The 23837-nt window shown below is 38.6% G+C and overlaps 2 protein-coding genes across 3 annotated transcripts in view; both read right to left on the reverse strand.

Annotated features, from left to right (window-relative positions):
* Nucleotides 1-18282, reverse strand: part of LOC110438397 (uncharacterized) — a 140074-nt gene extending 121792 nt beyond the window's left edge. For both annotated transcript variants that reach the window (XM_073943421.1, XM_073943422.1), the window contains exon 1: nt 18203-18282. The gene's annotated coding sequence lies outside the window, so the exon portion shown is untranslated. The remainder of the gene's footprint in view (nt 1-18202) is intronic.
* Nucleotides 1-23837, reverse strand: part of dus2 (dihydrouridine synthase 2) — a 255375-nt gene that overhangs the window by 169569 nt on the left and 61969 nt on the right. The window lies entirely within an intron of this gene.

A 23837-nucleotide genomic window follows, 5' to 3' on the forward strand; every position in this document is an offset into this window, starting at 1 on the left:
GAAAAATCTTTATTACGAGTGGGAATCTTAATGTAAAAATCATTTCAAACGGGAAACCTGAAATTTTCAAAATCATTATTACGAGCGGGAAACTCATTTTTCAAAATTGTTATCGTGAGAGGGCAACTTAAAATGTAAAAATCCTTATTACAAACAGAAAACTAGAAATTTTCTAAATCGTTATTAGGAGTGGGAAGCTTAATTTTCAAAATCATTACGTGTGGGAAACTCAATGTAAAAATTATTATGAGTGGGAAACTAGAAATTTGAAAATTGTTATTATGAGCGGAAAACAAAACAAAAAAAAAATTCAAATTGTTATTATGAGTGGGAAACTAAAAATGTAAAAATCATAATTACAAACGGGAAACTCGAAATTTTCAAAACCGTTACTACAAGTTATTACTAGTGGGAAACTCAATTTTCAAACTTGTTATTATGAGCGAAATTGTCAAAAACATTACGAGTGGGAATTTCGAAATGTTTAAAATAATTAGTAATAATTAATAATTAGATTAATACGTCAATTTAATTAATTAATTATTTTTTTTTAATCAGACATTTTGTAAAATCGTTATGACTGGGAATCTTGAATTTTCTAAACGGTTATTGTGAGTGGGAATGTCTAAAAGTTACATTTTTTATTGCGATTGGGAAACTCAAATTTTTCACAATTTTTATTGAGTGAGAAACTTAAACTTTTCAACATTTTTATTACAAGTGGTAATCTTAAAATGTTCAAAATCGTTATTATAAGTGGGCAACTCGAAAGCTCCTTTAACATTTGTGTTTCTGAATTGGGGGCAGAATCACTGATCTATAATTGAAAATTATCTATACCAAATCTATATCTTATTATACACACACACACACACACACACCAGCAGGTGCAATTCATGGATGCAAAGCAAACTAGTGTGTATTGTCAGTGACAAAACTCTTCGTTTTCTATAAGCAGAGTTAACAAACACCGCTATATTTTATTGTAATTTCTTTAAAGTAGGTACAACACCCTGCTGTGTTAACAAAAGTTACCTGAACACACCTGACGCCAGTATTATGACTTGTTAAAATCATAAGTAGGAACATCCTGGAAGATCTTAAAGGTCTTATATACCCACAGCATATACAGCAGGGCCTAAATGCACCTGAAAGCTGCATTCTGCAATATTCAGCTGACCATAATCTACTCTACATCCGGACTCATCTGCATTGCTAGTGGACACCTGCCACCAGACAGAAAGTTGACAGCGCTTCCCCTTTTTACTCTGCTTTTCTTCACATCTGTCCGCTTTAAAACATTTAAAGTGACAGCGAGAGCGTGTGGGTGTTACCCAGTAACAGCTCCCTTGACTCCTGGTATTTACATCTAAAAAGTGAATCCTTGATGAGACGAGGAATATCAAAGACAGCCAAAGAAGTGCGGAGTTTAATAATGCACCACCTGTTCTGAGGCGAGACGTCAGCATGTCATGGGAGTTTTTAACGCTTATAAATTCAGAATGAGGCACGCTGTAGACATCTATCATCACGAATACAACAGTGATTTGAGGGAGAGAAGATTTCAAGCTAATATAACCGAGGAGACGTTTGGGCTTTGAGGAATAACGATAGGCCACCGATTATGTTGTGCCTAGGCGTCTTTTCAATTTGAGGCTCTCTTGTCTGCATTGTACCTTCTAACCCCTGGCATTTCGAGCGTCTGGCTGTGTTGTGTTGCTAGTCTGTCATTGTGGGTGGTGAATATGCCAAACTCTTCCGCTGAAGATCACACAGTGGGTATGAAGTGCCATGGGCGGCTACGAGGGGGTCCACTATAAGGTACATGGCATTTCTGCTTTTTGCTGCTCACTGATGATGGCTTCCCTGCTGATAGACGCAGCTTTACTGAACAATGTCACCTAAGAGATACTGTAAAGTAGATTGGGCTTTGTGATCGTGGCATTGCAATATTTGGTTTTTCTGCATAATATAAATATCATTTCAACAGGGATGACTTGAATTGCTGTATACAGAACAAAAAAAAACCATTGATTTCACAGTGATCGGGATTATTTATAGTCAACTTTCGATATTAAAAATTCAACTCTACAGTTTCACGAAGTGACTTTCATTGACATTTTATCATTCATTAATTTTCTTGTCGGCTTAGTCCCTTTATTAATCTGGGGGTCGCCACAGCGGAATGAACCCCCAACTTATCCAGCAAGTTTTTACGCAGCAGATGCCCTTCTAGCTGCAACCCATCTCTGGGAAACATCCACTACGGACAATTTAGCCTAACCAATTCACCTGTACCGCATGTCTTTGGACTGTGGGGGAAACCGGAGCACCCTGAGGAAACCCACGCGAACGCAGGGAGAACATGCAAACTCCACACAGAAACGTCAACTGAGCCAAGGTTCGAACCAGCGACCTTCATGCTGTGAAGCGACAGCACTACCTACTGCGCCACTGCCTCGCCCGTTGACATTTTAGTAGTTTGAAATAATATAAATGTATAAGAAAGAAATAGAGGAAATTAAGTCTGTAAAATAACAGAAAAAGTCAAGACGAGGCACGTCATGATCTTGCCAAGTTCAATGCGATGATCCAGGATTATCATCCATGTTGATTCTGGAACATCCTTTTTGTTCAAAAATGTAATCCAAACCAGTTCCCTACCCCAAAACTCAACCATAAGTGTACATTATTTCCAAAATTAGAGAGGAATAATAGATTGATAACATTCATGCAAGCGCATAAACCTAACTGTAAGCCTAAACTTGACATAAATGATAAACTAGCCCTTAATTCTGATTGGCTGATTGGAGTGTTGTTCCAGGAACAACATAGATGTTAATCCAGGAGCATATCCTACTTGGTGAAATAAGGTTGGCGCTGATCAGATGCATCTTTAATGAACAATATTACCTAAAAGACAGTGTAAAGTAGATGGAAGATTGGGCTGTGTGATCGTGGCATTGCAATATTTAGTTTTTCTGCATAATACGAATATATTTCCACAGGGATGACTTGAATAGCTGTTATTGGAACAAAAAAAAACATTGATTGTACAGTGATTGGGATGATTTTATAGGAAAGTGCATCTGCATTAAATATAATAAACAAAAATACAAGCAGAGATAAAGATACACTGTAAATATATATTGATTTAACCGACTCCTTATGTCATGTTTTCACAGGTTTCTTTCTGTTTATTAATGGTTGTGAATTGCATTATTGGATGTTGATCTCGGCTCTGTCGAATTTTGATGTAGAAAATTAAACTCTGCAGTTTACCAAAGTGATTTTCATTGACATTTTATTTGTTTGACATGATATAATGTATAAGAAAGAAATATGGAGAGAATCAAGTCTGTAAAATAACAGAGAAAGTCAATATATAAGACACCATATCCCTTCAAACCATTAAACATGTAAATGAAAGTCACTAACTTTTCAGCATCGCAAGTTGCTAGAGCAAAAATTAATGCAATTCAAAAGCATTAAAAAGGAAACCCATGAACAACAAAATATGGAAATAGTAAATTAGTAAGTATTTGCAAGTGAACAAATGAAAGAAACAGCGTTTATAGTTTTCTAGGGCATCTAGCAGCATTCAGCTACAGAAATTGAGTAATCAAATGTAAAAACACTGTATATCTTCATTGTAGAATTACTGAAACACAATTAATCTACGTTAAATCTACAAATGTCGTAATTTCGTGTGCCAAAAGTTTCATGAAAAGCCTTAAAAACGCATGCAAACAATACACATACACTATTAAACTCTACAAAGACTCCACGTTTCTTGCTCAACTATAATCCTAAAAATGACAGAGATCCTTCAATGTGACCATCGCGGATGCAGTGAAAACAAAGCTAAAAATGGTTTGAAATTAAAGTGTTTGAAATAAAATGTTAAAGGACATCTAACGCTAACTTTACGTATGTGGATTAATACCAACCCCAATGCACGGCATTGTAGAATTACTGAAACACAATTAACCTATGTTAAGCTACAAACGTTTTTATTTCTTGCACCCAAATACTTTAAAGTTTCTTGAAATGCCTTAAAAACACTTGCAAACAATAAACGATCCCGCTATTAAACTCTGTAAAGACTCCACATGGTCCTTGCTCAACTATAATCCTAATATTGACATTGCAGATACTTCGATGTGACTATTGCTAATGTGCACAATGTGATAACGATGCTGAAATGACTTAAAAACAAATGCAAATACTAAACCTCCATTCATTTAAACTCTTAAAAGAATAGCTCATCTATAATCCTATAGTGCCATCACAGATTCTTCGATATTGTGAATGTGCACATTGCGAAAACGATGATGAACTGATATATCGCGCAGCCCTCATTGACGTTTTTGAAATATAAATGTAAAAAGACATCAAACATAGAGAATACGAAGAGTATTAGGTGTGTGCATTATTACCAAGCGCAATACACTGTAAAGCTTCATTGTAGAATTACTCAAACACAATTAATCTACGTTAAAATCTACAAATAGCATAAATTTCATGTTCTAAAAGTTTATTGAAATGCCTTAAAAACGCATGCAAACAATAAACATTCACTCTTAAACTCTGTAAGGACTCCACATGGTTCTTGCTCAACTATAATCCTAAAATTGACATCGCAGATCTTTTAATGTGACTATCGCGGATGCGCACATTGCAAAAACGATGCTAAAAATGGCCTATTGTGCAGCCGTGATAGAAGTGTTTGAAATAAAATGTTAAAGGACATCTAACGCTAACTTTACGTATGTGGATTAATACCAACCCCAATGCACTGTATTGTAGAATTACTGAAACACAATTAACCTATGTTAAGCTACAAACGTTTTTATTTCTTGCACCCAAATACTTTAAAGTTTCTTGAAATGCCTTAAAAACACATGCAAACAATAAACGTTCCCGCTATTAAACTCTGTAAAGACTCCACATGGTCCTTGCTCAACTATAATCCTAAAATTGACATCGCAGATCCTATAATGTGACTATTGCTAATGTGCACAATGCGATAACAATGCTGAAATGCCTTAAAAACAAATGCAAATACTAAACCTCCATTCATTTAACTCTGAAAAGAATAGCTCATCTATAATCCTGAGAGTGCCATCACAGATTCTTCGATATCGTGAATGTGCACATTGCGAAAACGATGATGAACTGATATAATCGCGCAGCCCTCATGGACGTGTTTGAAATACAATGTAAAACGACATCAAACACAGCGAATACGAAGAGTATTAGGTGTGTGCATTATTACCAAGCGCAATACACTGTAAAGCTTCATTGTAGAATTACTCAAACACAATTAATCTACGCTAAAATCTACAAATGTCTTCATTTCGTGTGCCAAAAGTTTTTTGAAATGTCTTAAAAACACATGCAAACAATAAACATTCACTCTATTGAACTCTGTAAGGACTCCACATGGTTCTTGCTCAACTATAATCCTAAAATTGACAATCGCAGATCCTACAATGTGACTATTGTAGATGTGTACAATCCAATAGCGATGCTGAAATATGTTGTACAGCCCTAATGTTAAAGGACATCTCCAGCACACAAGAAGAAGAACTTTAAGTATGTGGATTAATAGCAAGGCCAGAAAAACAAACTGTCTTTTGTGCATGCGACACAATGCCCCAGATATGAGACGATGACCAACGCTATGCCTCTCTGGGCTCAATTAGTTTCGTCTGATGGGTTGATCTGTCCGGCGGTTCAGATGCAAATAGACCCGAGCAGACAAGCCCAGACCCGGCACAGGTGTTACTTAGCATGGGGTCTGTCATCTACATCAAAAGGACACCTTTGACACTCCACATAACTTACAGATCCTTCTGCTGCCACCAGAAAGGAAGAACAAAAGGACCGAGCTTGAAAGAGGAATCAATAGGCATATGGCAATTAATAAAACATTTTCCCACTGAATTCACTACAGAGGGGATTTCTTTGTTCTGTTTTCACAAAAGAAGCCGACCAGACAGAGCAGATCACTAAACGTTGTTTCAAATATCGCTCTTCAGTCAAATTCTTGTCGATGCCAAAACGAGGGCTCGCGTGGACTTTCTTGTGCACGGATTGCAACAATAATCCTCAAGAAGGTTTTATGTGAATACAACAGCTCTTATTTGATCAGTGAATGAAGGTGGCACCTGCTTTGGGGAGCGTAATGAACGCTGCGCTATCCTGAAGATAGGTGTATTGATGTAAGGGGATAAACTAAGAGTAATGATTTAGACACGGGCATATGATTAAGGCACTATGAACATGGTATTTAAAAAAAAAAAAAAAAAAAAAAAACTTTTTTTCTACGTGGTTTCGTTGCTTCACACAGAAATGCAGCACCAGGTCACTTAAACCAAAACTTTCTGAAAACTCCGGCCAGGCTGAAGAGATCTCTGAAACTAGGGCCCTCATGACGTTAGTGTGCATGTGATTTTCTCCTTTTTCATTGGCCAGTGTGGGAGAGTTAAGCATGTTCACTGCGAACACATTCTGTATCCCATGTCGTTTGCACATTTTTTTCTAAAAGTGACCCAGATTTGTTTTAAAACCACCGAGCCATATTTGTTAGAACAGGTGGGCCACTTTAAGCTCACGCACAACTTAGCCAGTGCTTGCTGTTCCACATTTTGCCAAAGTGGCTCAGGTTTGTTTAAAGATAACTGGGCCACATTTGCTAAAATATGTGGCCCACTTTAGGCTTACACCCACCTTAACCAGAGCTTTCTGTGCCACATTCTTGCCAGAAGTGGCCCAGGTTCGTTTTAAGACAACTGAACGATGTTTGCTGAAACATATGTGGGCCACATTAAGCTCACATGCACCTTAGCCAGTGCTCACTTCACCATATTGTAGCCCAAACTGTGCCAGATTCATTTTAAGACAACTGGGCCACATTTGCTGAAACATCGGTGGCTCACATTTGGTTTGCACCTTGATCTGCCTTTGTGCCACGTTTTCTAAAAGTGGACCAGATTCATTTTAAGACAACTAAGGACTAACCACATGTGGTCTGCGCCTTGATTAAACATTGTTGTTTGTGCCACATCTTTGCCAAAAGTGGCTCAGATTTGTTTTAGGACAACTAAAGGATATTTGCTGAAATGTATGTGGGCCACTTTCAGCCCACACGCACCTTAGCCACAATAGCCAGTGCTCACATTGCCATATATTAGCCAAAACTGCACCAGATTCGTTTTTAAGACAACTGGGCCACATTTGCTGAAACGTGTGGACCACTTTTGGTTTGCACCTTGATTGACCTTTGTTATTTATGCCACATGTTTGCCAAAAGTGGCAAAAAAAAAAAAAAAAAAAAAGTGGCCCACACTGCTTCAGTTGTTTTAAGACAACAGAAGGATATTTGCTGAACCATGTGGACCACTTTAGGTTCACTTGCACTTTAGCCAGTGCTCACTTTGACATATTTTAGCCAAAGCTGTGCCAGATTAAAGGTAAGACAACTGGACCACATTTGCTAAAACGTGTGGCCTATTTGGCCTTTGTTTTCTGTGGCATATCTTTGCCAGAAGTGGCCCAAATTAATTTAGACAACTAAATGATTTTTGCTGAAACGTATGTGGGCCACTTTAAGCTCACACGCACCTTAGCCAGTGCTCACTTTGCCATATATTAGCCAAAACTGTGCCAGATTAATTTTTTAAGACACCTGGGTCACATTTGCGGAAACGTGGGGCCCACATTTGTTTTTCACATTGATAGGCCTTTGTTGTTTATGCCATATCTTTGCCCAAAGTGACCCACAAATGTGATTGCCACTATTTGGACCATTTACAACATGGGTCACTTTAGAGTGACATTTGAATTACATATTGTTTTTATTTCCGGATCTTTGCCTAAAGATGGCCACATCTGATTACCACTACTCAACCCAATTTCACCATTTACGACATGGACCACTTTAGAGTGACATTGAAATTACATATTGCTTTTATTACTGGATCATTGACAAAAGTCGGCCACATTTGATTGGCACCATTTATCCCATTTTCACCATTTACCACATGGGCCACATTAGGGTGATACTCGAATTACACGTTGCATTTATTACCAGATCTTAGCCAAAAATGGCCCATGTGTGATTTGACAAATTTAGGTCATTTTTGCTATTTTACATGTGGGCCACTCCAGGCTTATATACATATTTTAGGGGCCATAATTCAGCCAGCAATGCTGTATCAATGCCTTAAGTGGCCTACATCCCTATGCCATCTGGGTACCCACTATTTACCCTTTGACTCACCTGACAAAGCTGCACTAAATCACAAAAAATCCAGTGCTTTGACATATTTTAGCCAAAACTGTGCCAGATTCATTTCAAGACACCTGGGCCACATTTGCTGAAACATGTGGCCCACATTCGGTTTTCTCATTGATAGGCGTTTGTTGTTTGTGCCATATCTTTGCCCAAAGTCGGCCACATTTGGCTCATTTTCATTATTTAATACATGGGACACTTTAGGGTGACATTTGAACTACACAAGGCATTTATTATCAGATCTTTGCCAAAAGTGGGCCACATTTGATTGGCACTATTTGGCTCTTTTTCACTATTTAATACATGGGCCACTTTAGGGTTACAATTCCAACAAGACATTGCATTTATTACCAGATCTTTAAAAAAAGTGGGCCACATTAGACTGGCACTATTTGACCTAATTTCACCATTTACCACATAGGCCACTTTAGAGTGACATTTGAGTTACACATTGCCTTTATTACTGGATCTTTGCCAAAAGTGGGCCACATTCGATTGGCACTATTTGGCACATTTTTTACTATTTACAACATGGGCCACATTAGGGTGACATTCAAATTAGACGTTGCATTTATTACCAGATCTTTGCCAAAAGTGGCCCACATGTAATCTGATCAATTTGGGTCATTTCTGCTATTTTACATATGGGCCACTTCAGGCTTATATACATATTTTATAGGCGAGAAGTCAGCCTCCAGTGCCATATCAATGCCTTAAGTGGCCCATATCCACATGCTATCATTGAACGTCCATTAAATAAAAATACTAGGCTTCCAGATTTCGTCAAAGCATTTTCTTTCGTGATCAACAGAAAAACAAAGTCAAACTGGTTTGGACAGAATTTTCGTTTTTGCGTGAACTATCCCTTTAAGATAGACTAAATTACTACATATTTAGAAAACCTCACAATTCTGATATACAATCATATAACTTCAGAGTCGTCAACACCAAATCAACGCTCAAGAGCAATCAAATAGACTTGAAAATACCTGTAATTAATATGCAACTCAAAACCCTTAAAGCCACAAGCACATGCACACATCACTACACTGTCCTCTTATCCAGCGAGAGTCTTGACTGTGGGGAAACGGCTTAGGATAAAAGTTAATCATGCATATAATTGGGTTTTGACTCTTATGTCTGCGGGGGCCTGACCTGCCGGTATCAGGATGAGCAGCCCATCACCTGAGTGATTAACACATGTAAATGAACACAGCCCATAATTATAAGCCACGTTTACCTCCTCGCCAGAAGATGAGTTTGGACTTTCTGCAGATAGACATAACTGGTGGATACATATCAGACCGGAGTTTTGAAGAAGAAGAAGAGGGATTAATTTAAGGTTGCCAGGGCATGCCCTCGCCAGGAGAGAGAGCCCACAACTAGCGGAACAAACAAAACAATGTGGGAAACGGCTGGAAAATGTCAAGGCCAAGAATCTCGGAGGAAGAGAAATCAATATAGCATGTGCTTTTCGGACAAGGCCACTCTGTCGCAGCTTTCATATTCGAACACAGGCCTCACAAACAGTTTAATTATGAATCACAAGCTTGAGCCATACAGGACCATGACAGGTTTCGGGCGCCCAACACAATGCCTACTACATAATTTAAGACGCTGAGGGTCTACAATACATGATTTCAAGGCATCAGGTGTGGGATTGCGGTGCGGTGGCTCTCATGTGTGCCATTAAAATAATGTCTCTGTGCTTCCCTGGGGGATAATTAATAAGGATAAGCTAGGATGGTTGACTAGGCAATCAATTGGTTTGACTAGTTGATCTTCGGTAGATCATACCGCATGGAATGATGGCACTTGGGCGGTACGCTCCTGTTTGCCAGATTTGGGCCACAGTTAAGCCATGGCAATACCACATTTCAGCCAGACTTCAACCAAATGAACCAGAACTGACCCTAATCTGGGACACACCGGACACTTTCATCTGACCCACATAGCCAGAGATTGCGGTGCCGGATATCTGCCAGAAGTTGCCCACATGTGTTTTAAGATAACTGGGCCACATTTGCCGTATTTTCTCTGGGCCACTGTAGGCTCACAGTCACATTAGCCAGAGCTTACGGCGTCAAATATTTACCAAAAGTGGCACGCAAATGTCTTGAGATAACTGGGCCAGATTTGTCATATCACATCTGGGCCACTTTAGGCTCACAGCCACATTAGCCAGAGCTTACGGTGCCAAATATTTGCCAAACCCGGCCCACATTTGTTTTATAATAACTGGGCCACATTTGCAACTACACATATGATCAACTTTAGGTTTAGACCCAGACTATGCTAAATTTCTGCCAACTGGGGCCTACGTTTGTCCTCTATCATTTGGGCCAAATGTACTCTTTTCCACATGGGCCACATTAGGCTCACATTCAGATTACATTCTGCCATAAGTGCCAAATCTTTGCCTTTAATGGCCCATGTATGAATTGGAATCTTTGGCCGGCTTTTGCCAGTTTACAGGTGGGCCCCTTTAGGCTCAAGTTCATTTTGTCTGGGCCGAAAGAAGAACACCAGTGCCACACAGCCGCCTAAAGTGGCCCACATTTGTGTGCTATCTGGGAAGCTAAACTAAAAGAGTGTTTAACTGAATTATTCATTCATTTTCTTGTTGGCTTAGTCCCTTTATTAATCCGGGGTCGCCACAGCGGAATGAACCGCCAACTTATCCAGCAAGTTTTTACGCAGCGGATGCCCTTCCAGCCGCAACCCATCTCTGGGAAATTAACTGAATTATGTTACATTTAAATGTAAACATGATATTTATTTTTGAGAAGATTATTCATTTATTCATTCATTCATTCATTCATTCATTCATTCATTTTCTTTTTGGCTTAGTACTTAAATTAATCTTGGGTTGCCACAGCGGAATGAACCGCCTATTAAGAAGATATTACATTAATATTAGCACCTACAATAAGTCGATATCCTCTTGTTAAGTGTGACGTCACGCGAAGCGGCTTCCAGTTCCAATCGCTTTATAAAACTGTATGGCAAAACTCAACAAATGGTACTAATAAACATTTACAAAGCGCTGTAATACTTTCGAAAATCACGATTACAATACATACACGTCTAATATCCGATGGCCAGAAAGTGATCGTTTATAAATTGTTAGAATATTATTATCTGTGATGCAGCAAGTGCATGATTTTATTTAAAATTTACTTTAATATTAGCTTCGATTTTGGTTGTGACATTAGGTGACCAAAATTCTACGGCCACCCAGCATTAAGGACTACGTTATTTTGATGTCCAATAATGACGTCAAAATTTGGTCGATTTTAGGTTGTGTTGGAAAGTGACCAAAATACAATGTTCAGCCAACATCTTAAACCAACGTCATATTGACATCAAATACTGACATTTATTCATCACGTCTGGCAACTAAAATCCAACGTCTGATCGACATCATAGTGGAAACGTCCACACAATGTCGAGCTGTAACATCATTAGACGTTGATATTCGGTTGGACGTTGGACATTGACGTCAGCCTGATTTTCATTTTCAAATAAAATGCAACATCCCCATGACATAAGGGTACAACGTCAATCTGACATCATGTTGATGTCTTGTGCCTGCTGGGTGTTTAAGACCATTTCGGTCATCATACTGTAAACATAGTACCTATACTGCACTGAAAATGTACTCAGGGGAAAGCAAAAGTCCACATTACTAAGTAAATTACAATTTCTGATAATTGCTCTACTCAATTACAGTACTTTGAGTACTTGTAATTAGTTACTTTCCACCACTGTCCATAACGCATGTTTATTTCCCTCAGTTAAACTACTACAAATGTTCACAGATTGATATTTTTCTGACCCTTTAATAACTCTGTGGTCAGTTTCAGTGTAACGTTAGCGTATAGCTTCTGTGTATTCATGCTTCAAGTTCGTATCACATCCATAATTCTGGAATTGCTCATCCCACTAAACTGAAACCCAAAACCAAAAAAATGGTCATAACAGTGGTAGACGGCACTCTCAAATAAAAGCATGGGGAGCCTTTATCTTGTGGTAATTGCCCACAGCATTGCCGCAGCCTTTATGAGATGCTAATCCAGCCGCCCTCTTGTCAGGGACAGAGCTTGAGGAGCGGCAAAAGCAGTTTGTTGCCCTGTTCCCGTCTGGCGAGCTTGACATTTTCCCCTTCTGCTTTTGTCCCCTGCTCTCTCGAAGGGCCCTGGCTCCCCTGGCCCTCCTCGAGGCGTGTATTAAGCACGAGTCGCTCTCAGCACTCACCGATAATCTCATCAGAGAGCGGGATGCTGGGGGTGTATGTAAATCCACATCTGTTACGTCCTCGGCAGGGAGAGAAAGCCGCTGGAATGCTCATTGAAACCGGTCCGCCAACCCACTTCTGTACGAGCGGAGACCACGACCTCAGTTTGGACGAAAATAAAACCCATGCTGCGCGGATGCATCACCTGTCCCCCTTAAGACAGTACAAATTAGAGAAAACGTCTGATGGGCAGCATATGCGTATTCCCTAGCTGAGATCACCTTGTGTACATGAACAAGCTGGATGAGGTGGTTCAAGAAAAAAAAAAAAAAGTTCTGTCATTTTCTCACCCACTTCACTAGAAACTGTTTGGGATATACGCTCACTGGCCACTTTATTAGGTACACCTAACTAGTACCATGTCTGACCCCTTTTGCCTTCAGAACTGCCTTCGTGGCATAGATTCAACAAGGTCCTAGAAATATTCAGATCCACATTGACAGTTGCTGGGGACAAAAGTGGTTGGTCGTGGGCCCCTAATAACATCTCTGGGGGCCTTAAAAGTGCATAGGCCCTTAGAATCGTCCTAACTTCCACCCCCTAGCTGCGCCCCTAGGTCCACTGTGGTCACATGGGGATAGACATGATCAGCAACAATGCTCAGGTAGGCTGTGGTGTTGGCACGATGCTCAATTGGTTCTAACAAACCGAAAGTGTGCCAAGTAAATATCCCCCACACCACCACTACCAGCCTGAACCGCTGATACAAGGCAGGATGGATCCATGCTTTCATGTTGTTGAGGCCAAATTCTGACCCGACCATCCAAATGTGTCAACAGAAATGGAGACTCAGAGCTGGCAACGTTTCTCCAATCTTCACCGGAGTGGCACCCGGTGTGGTCTTCTGCTGCTGTAGCCCATCCGCCTCAAGGTTGGACGTGTTGTGCGTTCAGAGATGCTCTTCTGCTTTTCTTTAGGCTGCTGCCTTGTGATTGGCTGATTAGAAAATTGTGCTAACAAGCAGTTGAACAGGTGTACCTAATAAATATCGCAATGCTGTAGTGATTCTCTTAGATCGTGACTTTGATAATACTCACATGACTGAAAACCAATTTCCCTCCGATTTTGCCCAATTGTCAGCGATTTTACAAGAGCTAAAATCAAACATGCGCTGAAAAATAAATCAGACTAACCTCTCTCAACCATTGCCAATGTTTTTTAGATAAAAACTGTCCATTAAGAGTCTGACCAGTAGCAACACACCACAAAAAAACATGTTAACTAACCAGAATTGATTTTAACCCATTAGAACAAGGGTCACCAATCTCGGTCCAGAAGGGCCGGTGTCCCTGCAGGGTTTAGCTCCAACTTGCCTCCACACCTACCTGGGTCTTTTAAGTATACCTAGTAAGAGCTTGATTAGCTTGTTCAGGTGTGTTTTATTAGGGTTGGACCTAAAATCTGCAGGACACCGGCCCTCCAGGAACAAGTTTAGTGAGCCCTGCATTAGAATGTAGACTGCTGAACCCCAGTCAGTAATCAATTGACTTCTCATTCATTCATTCATTTTATTTTTGGCTTAGTCCCCTCGAAACCAACTTATCCAGCATAAGTTTTACGCAGCAGATGCCCTTCCAGCTGCAACGCATCACTGGAAAACCCCCATACACACTCATACACTACAGACAATTTAGCTTACCCAATTCACCTACAGCAGGGGTGTCAAAACTTAGTCCTGGAGGACCGGTGTCCTGCTGAGCTTAGCTCCAACTTGCTTCAACACACCTGCCAAGAAGTTTCAAGTATATAGTAAGCATAGATATATACATTAGATGTCGCCTGGCCTATTGTTGTCTATTGGACGGAATGCGTCAATAGCGCCGCCATCTTGCTACAGGGTAGCGCTCCTTTGAAATGAATGCGGGACCAAGGTACAGTGGAGGACTGTGGCCATCCAAAGCCAGAGATACACACATATACACATATCTATGATCGGGAGTTTTCCTGGATGTTAGTATGTAATTTTTTTTTTCTAAATTACGAAAATTATCATTTGACATCACTTTTCTACATTGATGGATCAGTGACCGCACGGCCATTCCTGACAAAAAGCTTGTGTTTATGTGTACAGAAATGCACTATTCACCCTCCCTGTTAAATTTGATCTAATCATGTCCTGAAACACAGCTCCTCTCCTGCTTTTACTTCTCATACTGACGGAGGGAGCGATTCGTTTGTGAATGAATCCCCCGAACGACTCTTTCACTAACATAGCCGACAATAGTACAAGTTTCTGGCAGCGCAGCATCTCGTTGTCATATTTCTTTTGTTGATTTTATTCAACAAAGCTAGCATAAGCCGAGTGTTTAGTGAGAGTTGGAGCTGCTTTGCCGTATGGTGAATGCAGTAAGTGACTGTTATCATCAATAACGTTACCTGATTAGCACCAAAGTTCAGAACATACAAAAACAGAAAAAACTTAATATTACCTATGAAATGTTCTGCCTTTGTGCTTTGTTTTCTTTGTTTGCTCGTCACTACACCCGTAGACAGCGCTAAAGTCCCGCATCTTCACGTAATAACACTGTCTTGGCTAGTGTGGTTGATTGACATTTGTCCCGGGAGCCCTGTACCAATGTGGCGGCGCTATTGACGCATGCTCAGGGTCCCTATGCGATATCTAGTGTATATATCCATGTATAGTAAGAGCTTGATTAGCTAGTACAGGTGTGTTTGATTAGGGTTGGAGCTAAACTCCCCAGGACACCGGCCCTCCAGGACTGAGTTTGAACACCCTACAGTGTGTCCTACAGTATAGCGCATGTGTTTGGACTTGTGGGAGAAACCGGAGGAAACCCATGTCAACTGAGGAGAACATGCAAACTCCACACAGAAACACCAACTGACCCAGTCGAGAACCAGCAGCCTTCTTGCTGTGAGGGGATTGTGCTACCCACTGCATCACTGTGACGCCCTTGACTTCTTTTAATAACAATTTTGGCCTATAAAGCGTTTATATTTGCTCAAATCTCTCGCTCATTTCTCTCACCAATCTCACTCATTTGGGTCTTGTACATTTCAATTACAGCATTAAGAGCCGAGCACTAGTAGAGTTGAAAAGCTTCACCACATCCCTTTGATTTGAACAATCTGACTGTCAGTCTCCAGTTTTCCACCAACACTGAACACTCCAGATTAAAACATTAAACTGCAATTTACATTTCAGAAAGGGAGCGATTGAGAGACTACATCTCCTTTGCCTTCGTTCTTTCCTCAAACATGAAATAATGATTTTCTGCCAGTCTAATTACAGAGGCAACATCTGATCTGCGCCGCATCCGAGGGGGATTAACTCCAGCGCAGGCATTAGAGCTCATTACCAGCTCCACTGCAGAAATATTACATCTTGTAATTGGATGGAGAGATTTATATACTGATCAGATGGGGTTTCTCTAATAATATTGTGATTAGAGGCTTAGTTTGGACGAGGAGGGGGGGTTTATCAGTCGGAGCAGGAGATTTTAACGGGATGGGAAAGGAGGATTTTATTAACCTCTGACCCTATAGTAAAGATGCCAACATCCAGTCGGTGTGAGGAAAAATGGATAAGCCAAGTTTACCCAAATTGAATTGAATTTAATTGAACGTGTTAGCCCAGACGATGTTTGTATTACCTTTTAATGGCTTTGTCACTTCCCTAAAAAGTCAAGTTCAGGCAAATTTAATTAACAGTTCTGTAACTTTAACCACATTTTCAACAAGCACTACAGATCATTTCAATATGGCGATGTTATAGCCAGTGAACATTTCCTGCTCACTTTCAAACTATGTCATAACTGTTACAAAAGGGAATCCAGTCACATCTTAATGTTAAAACAGCTCTCATAACATTATTTATCAATATGTAGGCAGTTTTGGAATCTCGGAAGCTTTGCAAATTAAAAATGTAAAACAGGAAATACATTAAACCATTGTTATTGTTTACATCTCACAAAATAGTCTCTGATAGCAACATTAGCAAACATGTAACCAAACCTAAACCAATTCCCTGCAGAAAAATCCAGCTAAAACCAACTTGACAAGCCTGGTTTAAGCTGGACATCGCTGGTTTTGGCTGGGCTCCCATGCAGCCTGGCTAAGCTGGTTTTAGCTGGTCATCTCTCAGCCTGACCAGCTAAGACCTGGGATCCCTTCTTCGTACGTGGATTATTCAGTTAGCTGGATTTGGATATTGACGATTTGACATGATCCAGGATCGTTTCGTTCTTCAAAGCTGATCCGAGAGTTGTTGTCATAGCAACAGTTCTGCTAGGTCAAACTTCTATTTGCTTGAGGTTCAAGCAGAGATAATACAGAAAGTATGTTCCTGATTCTGATATTTTCTTACAGTAATAGTTATATACACTTGGGAAAATGGTACATATTTTTAAACTAAATATATATATATATATATATATATATATATATATATATATATATATATATATATATAAAGTTATAGTTATTAATAAAATAAATTAAGTTATACATATTAATAAAACTTATGCAATCTGCACCCTCGAAATGAAAGTACAAAGACTGCCACCTGGTGGTGCAAAGAGAAAACATTGATATGAACTTTTTAGATTGCTTTAGAACAAATTGTGTATAATAGAAATGCAATGTCACTTTTTTTTTAAAGCAATAACACATTTATGCAGTCATGAACATGTTTTGATAGTTAATATGCCAGTGTTTTGATGCTTCACAAAAGTTGCAGACGCCTTTACCAATATGAAAATGCTTTTGTAAACATCCAGTTATTCTTTACACCGATTTAAAAAAAACGGCTACTATAATAAAGAAAATATTTTCTAAATGTAGAACTAAATACATTGATTTGCATTGAAATACAAGATGAATACTCTTGACACATGAAAGTGTAAAGCCTGCAGCTCACAACAAATGTGGAAGGTTATTGCGTGTCATATTTAATAAACGGTTTGCTGCTAATTTGATGTAATTTTGCTCACATGGATAATTGAATATTAATCAGATGATGTCATTACGCTGCTGTGCCGTCAGCCAATCGTGGCATAGCTGATCATGACTTCGAGGATCGATAGATCTGTCCTTCACAACACACGCAGTGATCTCAGATCAGTTTATCCAGACATTCTAATCTGATTCGCGAATTTGTTTGAAGAACCAAATTAGCTAGAGATCAGTTATCAAGATTAAAAGATCCAGGATCTGCCAAATCATCTTAGATCATTTAAGCGAGCTACGAAGAACAGACCCCAGCCTGGAAGTTCCCAAAACCGCTCTAAAACCAGGCTGATCGACCAGCTAAAACCAGCCAACCATCCTAGGCTGGTTTAAGCTGGATTTTTCAGCAGGGTTCGTAACCGTTTTATGCCAAATTAGTGGCTAAACTTGTATTTGTACATCTCATTCATATTTTTAAATACAATCTCCTCACATTCGATAGTTATGTTTAGGAGCCAGTGTTCATGCTTGCTTTTTTCCTAAAATCTGTTTACACTTTGTACAAACAGCTGCAATTTGCTGCAAGATTCTCTTTTCCAAGGCACAAACAATTGTAATTTCTATTGACATCTGTTAGAGAAATCAATTGAATCACTTCTGAACAATTAGTTGACCAAAACAAAACATTTACTCACCGATATGTTGCTCCACTCCTATATTATTTTCTTTCCTCTCAGACGCACAAAAACGAGTCCAGCCATACACCGCTATAGTTACCTTCAAATTCATTTTCAGGCAATTATTTCCACGCGTGTTGAGTTGTGATTGGTCACATAACAAGATCAGGTGGTGGTTTGTCGGAAATTATGCAAACAGGTGCGTTCGACATGAAGCACGGCCGGTGATCAACGAGATTAGACCAATGATTAGACGAGCGCAGGCGGGGGCGGAGTCAAGCAGGACAACAGGGCCCTGTTTCAGAAAGGAGGTTAAGTGAAAACTCAGAGTATTTTAACCCCGAAATGAGAGAAACTCTGAGTTTTCCGTTTCAAAATGGCAGGTTTGTTCAACTCGAGAAAGTAGGGTAAGTCAAGCCTGTTTCTGAAAGAAAGGTAACTTTAACTCAGAGTCAGTTACTGTGGTAACTTACTCTGTGAATCTAACCTGGTCCGGAGCAGGTTTTATTCTCTAAACTCTGAGTTTCTGTCGGTCTCCTCCCCCTTTTTAAAGATGAAGCGGTGTTTCTCGCCTTAGCCTTACGTCTCCACACCTATTTTAGAGCTCATTTTGGAGATGTGCATAAAAACGATTGATGGAAACGTCATGATTCACATAACTTTTGAAAATACGCATAATATAACGTGCATAACTGAGTAGGTTAAACTTTTATCTGATAAAAAAGATGCACATAACTACGAAGTGCACTTAACAAATTACAGTAGCCTATGTACATTAAAAAAAGGTTTGTTAGAGATGATGATGAAAATGTGTGTGAATGGACAAACCAGCAGACTGAGCACACTGCATAACATCTTAAATGTTGTTTAAGTCATTCTAAAATGCCTTTACTGTTTCAGTATTAGTGTATATTATTAATTACCTCCGAGCGTCTGGAGCGCGTCAAGATCTCCGCGTCTGGCTTCAAACGCCCCCACGTGTTCATTGTGTGTCAATTGTCTTCTGAGGCGCAAGTACATTAATTAAATAAAAAATCATTGACGCAGCTTATTCTACCGCAGTAAATTCTGTTTTTACTGTTGATATTTGGCGCAAGTTAATCAGGAAGTGACGATTGTGTTCACTTCGACTCTTAATTTGGATAAAAACGCTGCTTTATTTTTAGGCGTTATTCCAGTTTTGCACAAATATATAATAGCCTATATTTTGATGGAACAAAACACAGCTATTGCCTACATTTTTTGTCAAACACAGAACAAAGTCACGTACGAGGCTTGTCCTTTTTTTCCATAAATAATTTGCTTAACTTTCGACATGCACTGTTACTAGATTAATGGGATTATTATTCTGTCTAAAAATTATTTTATTACTGCTTACCTTCTTAATGTTATATCAACCTCTATCACTTGATCAATAAAAAGGCAGACACACAACAAGTGCACTGTTAAATCTATTAAAACTGATAAAAATGTATAAAAGTTTAGAAAAAAAGTATAAATGTCACACATTACATTACTTGTTTTATTATACTTAAATGTTTAAATACTTAAAATTAAAAATTACGCATTAACTTGAGCAGCTGTTTTCCCATGCTAACTGTCTCTGTTTCACTGATGGTTGCTTCTTTTCAAATATATACACTCATATTTGCTATAACTTTGCATGAGAACATCAAGTTCAGCCGGAGAAAGAAATGGTGGTGTCTTTTATAAGATATTGCCATAGTCACTCGTAATGTCTGCGCTCCATTGATAATGCCTTTTTAAAGTCACGGTGTGTGCGCTTAACTCTGAGTTGGTCTACTCAAAGTTGATTGACCCAGCTCAGATCAGCTATTCTGAAACCGAAAACTCAGAGTTTTTAATCTCTCGGTAAATCAACTCAGAGTTCAAGTTTAAACTCCGAGTTGTTTGAACCTCCTTACTGAAACAGGCCCCAGGACACTTCGGAGCTCAAAGTTGCGGCAGTCATAATGACCGATCACATGGCATCATCATCATTTATTTATAACAACAAAAGATTTACAGTACAAATAAAACAGAATACAGTCTCTACAAACTATAGTTCATTTTTAAACAATAAGGGAATTATGAATAATCATGAAGGGGGAACGAGAGGGTAAATCAACAGGTGTTTGAACATCCCTCTAAAGGCTAAAACTTCTTGTTTGAATATGCTAAAAGGGCTTTACATTTATTTACATTTATAGATATACAACTTTCAAATTTAGAGTACAAACTAAAACAATGTGTTTTGATTAAGTCTTAAACAATGATTATTTATAATTATTTATAATTATTTTGGATAATGAAGCATTTTCAAAAAAGCACTTTAATCCAAAAAGATTGAACAAAAGGGCATTCCTAAAATACGTGAGCTACAGTTTCAGTAGAAGTTTCCCAGAAAAAGCAGGTACATCTATATCACTTTTAAAAGTTGTGCATGAATGGCTAGACGGGATAAATATGTTTTATAATCAAATAAATCACTGTATAATTATTTAATGAAATGTTTTTTAATTTAATTTGTTAAGAAACCTCAGGATTAATGATGATAATTATTTTATTTCAAGTCTGTAAGACTTATTGGAGTTATTATTTAGGTTTTTCACTTGAATATATAATTTATATCGTTCATGGAGCTGAATACAGTAAATAGTATGTATAAAAAAAGGTTGAAAACAAACCTGTGCAAACAATCTAGCCATTATAACCAAATTATTTAACAAAAACTGATTACAGCAGTAAAATATTTGTAGGCTTCTAATAAACATGATGTACAAGATGCGATAAAAAGTGAATTGTTTTTTTGAAACTTTTGAATTGGAAGTCCAATAAAAAAACCCAGAAACACACGTGTTTGTTGTCATGCAGTGAACTCGGCCAATCATGTAATATCGGTGTCGTCATTATAATTTTCAAAATTAAAAAACAATTTGCATACTGACAGCCGGGAAAACCCCCCAATCATAGATATGTATATATCTTGGGCTCTGGATGGCCAGTGTTCCACTCAATCTTGGTCCCACATTCATTTCAAAGTAGCGCTTCCCTGTACCAAAATGGCGGCTCAATTAACATATTCCTTCCAATGACCAACAACACAGTAGGCGACATCTAACGTAAATATCTATGCCTTTGATAACGTCTAGATTGGATACAGCTGTGGATACACACATCAATATTTTAATTTTTGTAACACTGTATCACAATAATCCATATTTTTACAGTACTGTGATGGTTGGGGTGGGGGTAGACATTGATAAAATACAATTTACTGGTTAATTTAATAAATAACATGAATTATACTCAGTATAATTACTGTTTTTACATCCCTGTGATGGTTCGGTTTAGGGCTGGGGTGTGGGTAGACATAATAAAACACAATTTATTGGGTAATTTAATAAATTGTATAAAAAATTCTCGTTAACTTTCTGGTCGCAACCCTATCTGATCGAGCAACAACCTCTTTGTATGGCTACTGGGGATTTCGATTAGCCAGCTTGGACATTTCCGCTGAACTGAGCTGTCATTCTGTGTTCACGATCTGGCTTCTTCAAAATCAATGATCTTCTGTCTGATTTAAAGTGGGTCAAATGCTGTACAAGAGAGAGAGAGAGAGAGAGAGAGAGAGAGAGAGAGAAAGGAAAAGCAAACAAGTGCAGATTTGCCGCCATCACAATCAGCCTGTATTGATAAAACGTTCTGCAAAAATAACGAACGCACATTTTAGTTCAGAGAGAATGAGTAACCCTTTTACCATCTTTACCATAGTGGCTCAGTGGTTAGCACTGTCGCCTCACAGCCAGAAAGTCACTGGTTTGAGTCCCAGCTGGGCCAATTGGTGTTTCTTTGGTGTTTCTAAAGTAAATTAGTCGTAGTGTGTGTGAACGAGTGTGTATGAGTGTTTCCCAGTACTAAATTGCGGCTGTAAGGACATCCGCTGTGTAAAACATATACTGGATAAGTTGCCGGTTCATTCCGCTGTGGTGACCCCTATAGTAAATAAGGGACTAAGCCAAAGGAAAATGAATGAACGAGCCACCTGTCCAGGAAAAATTTATTTAGCCTACATCATGTTTCACATTAGAAAGAAAATAAAACTGTTTGGAACAACATGAATACATGATGACATTTCAATTTTTGGATGAACAAGCTAGTTATTTTTCGTTTGACAATACATCTCCTTATAGCGTCAATCATCTGTGAACTTTCAAACTCCGCTCGCTCTACAAAATGATGTTAACTGACTTGTTAAAACTTGAAAAAAAAACCTACCAGAGAGACGGGGAGCGTCTCAAAGTTATTCTTTCAGCTCAAAAAAGGTTAAACTGAGGTAATGGAAGCATTCAAAGTTGCGGGCTGGTGTTTCAGATGGCGCGAAATCAAAGTTGCTATTGATTCGCGTCCCATCCGCGCTGCGCGGGAAAAGTGACAGAAAAGCCGCGAAAATCAGAGGGAAGAAGCTGACATGATTTAGTGACGGCTCTCGCTAGTCCCCGTGAGAAGCGGCGGAGAGACAGATCAAACCGGCTTGAAGAGCAGCCGTGGAGCGGAGAGGGTGACAGCAGAGCCGCTATTGATTTCTGCCGGTGTAAAAGCACTCAGGGGAAACATTTCCCGCCGCCATCCAGCTCAAACACCTCTAAGCGTTATGACAGATCCGTCTGACGTCACGCAAACATGAATTTTTCAACGGTCGCCGTCTAATATCTTAAAACCACAATAAATGTAGAGTTAAATACAACAAATTAACACATCTTTCTCTCATTCTGGGCTTACAGTGCGGTTTATGAACCATTCCAAATAAACTAAAACACCTTTTTTACTTTTATTTTTATGTTTGAAGAGTGAAGCAAGATGTCACCCTTCATTGAGTATCCACAAAAAGAAATCCCTCCAGTATATTTGGGATTTATGAAGGAATGGTTACAAAGCAATTTCAAAAGCAATTCTTCAAAGAATTTCAGAGGAATTCTGTGTAATAATCAAAAATCCAATTCTTTAAAAATGTCATCAGATCATTTCTGCTCTAGATTTGCCAGACATTACTGTTTTATATATTTGCTATATATACTATATATACAGGTTTTATCAAGCCAAATTTAAGACCTTTTTAAGACCATAATGAATTAAATTTCAGACTTACCCAAGGCTAAACGTTTAAGATTTTTTCATAGCCAAGTTAAAAACCTAAAAAACGACATCAAAAACAAATAATAAAACCACAATAAATCATGTTATTACCATTTAAATAAGTAAATAGAGTTTCTTAAAACTTTTATTGAAATATATTGTTAGCGATTGGAGGGGTGTTGGCAGAAATAGCTTTACATGGAAAATTCAGAGCCGTTTAAAATGATTTAAGACCTACAACACACTATTTAAGTAGATTTACGACTTTAAAGCCAAAAATTTTGTTTTAGAAATTGAATATATTTTAAGACCTTTTTCGTCCCCGCTGATACCCTGTATATTTAATGGTATTTTAGTGGTTATCTTCTGTAAATAACATTTATTTTTGCTCAATAAATAAGCAAAGCTGTTTCTCAGTTGTATCAGCATTTCATATTTGGAAAATCACCCTGTCCCTCAATATTATTATTTTATTATCAGATACAGTTCACTATAGGCTAATAACTAAAAGCACACA

Source organism: Danio rerio, chromosome 25 (genome assembly GCF_049306965.1).
Source record: "Danio rerio strain Tuebingen ecotype United States chromosome 25, GRCz12tu, whole genome shotgun sequence".
NCBI lineage: Eukaryota > Metazoa > Chordata > Actinopteri > Cypriniformes > Danionidae > Danio > Danio rerio.